Source organism: Trichechus manatus, unplaced genomic scaffold, assembly GCF_000243295.1.
Source record: "Trichechus manatus latirostris isolate Lorelei unplaced genomic scaffold, TriManLat1.0 scaffold00049, whole genome shotgun sequence".
NCBI classification, from domain to species: Eukaryota; Metazoa; Chordata; class Mammalia; order Sirenia; family Trichechidae; genus Trichechus; species Trichechus manatus.
The window spans coordinates 16,308,522-16,309,741 of NW_004443985.1; positions in this window are offsets into that span (position 1 = coordinate 16,308,522).

The following is a 1,220-nucleotide window of genomic DNA, read 5'->3' on the forward strand; positions in this document are numbered from 1 at the left end:
AACCATGTGCATTTGAAATGGAGGATGATGGAATAATGCATTCACGGTTGGGCTCCATGAAAAAATTAAATATGCAGGGTTGGAAGGGATGTACAATATCTACATCTAGCAGGGAAGCTCCTAAACCACTCAGCTGGCGCCAGTTGATATCTAGCAGAGCTTTCCTATGTGACTTCTATTTAAAGTTCTACCTATGCTTTCATTCAAACTTATTTTTTTCTGTACTCTTTCCTCTTTAGAAGGAGAAAGCATTACTATCATCAACATTTTATTAGCCCAACTCATCCTCAGAGAGTCATTAAGTTATTCCTTCCTCATCCTATCTCCAAATTTAACCATCTCATATTCTTAAAGCATTTTCACGGGTGTTATTTTCTAAATCTTAAATCATTTTCATTGCTCTCTTCTGAGTTCTCTTTAGTTTCTCCACATTCTTTCTAAAAGTCTTTGTGTTCCTTCAGTGATGGTAAAAATTCATTATATTTCTGTGTGATTTAACTAACAAAATGGTAACAAAAGCACTCTATAAAAACAATGTGTTGTATGAAAGCCAAATAATAATGCTAGCAAAGAGTTGTTCTCTGGGAAGATATACTCCCACTTTGGCAATTACTTCAATATTACATGCAGTTATTCAGTGGACACAAGAGTAGTAACTTGGCCAGAGTCTATGAAAAGCAGCAAAGAAAGGGGACATTACAACAGACCCAACTGAAATAAAAAGGATCATAACAAGAGTATTATAAAAAGCTATACCCCAACAAATTTGAAAATCTAGAGGAAATGGACAAATTTCTAGTAATACACTACCTACCCAAACTATCACAAATTGATGTTGAAAATCTGAACAGACCCATAACAAGAGAAGAGACTGAAAAGGTAATATACAAAAAAAAAAAACTCCCGACAAAAAAAAATAGCCCTGGTCCACATGGCTTCACTGGAGAATTCTATCAAACATGCAGAGAACAGCTTATACCAGTACTACTCAAGCTATTTCAGAACACAGAAAAGGAAGGGATATTTCCACATTCATTCCATGAAGTCAGCATAATCCTGATACCAAAACCAGGCAAAAAAAAACACAAAAACAGGAAATTACAGACCAGTATCTCTCATGAATATAGATGCAAAAATTCTCAACAAAATTATAGCCAATAGAATTCAGCATCATATCGGAAAAAAAAAAAAAAATACACAGGACCAAGTAGGATTCATAC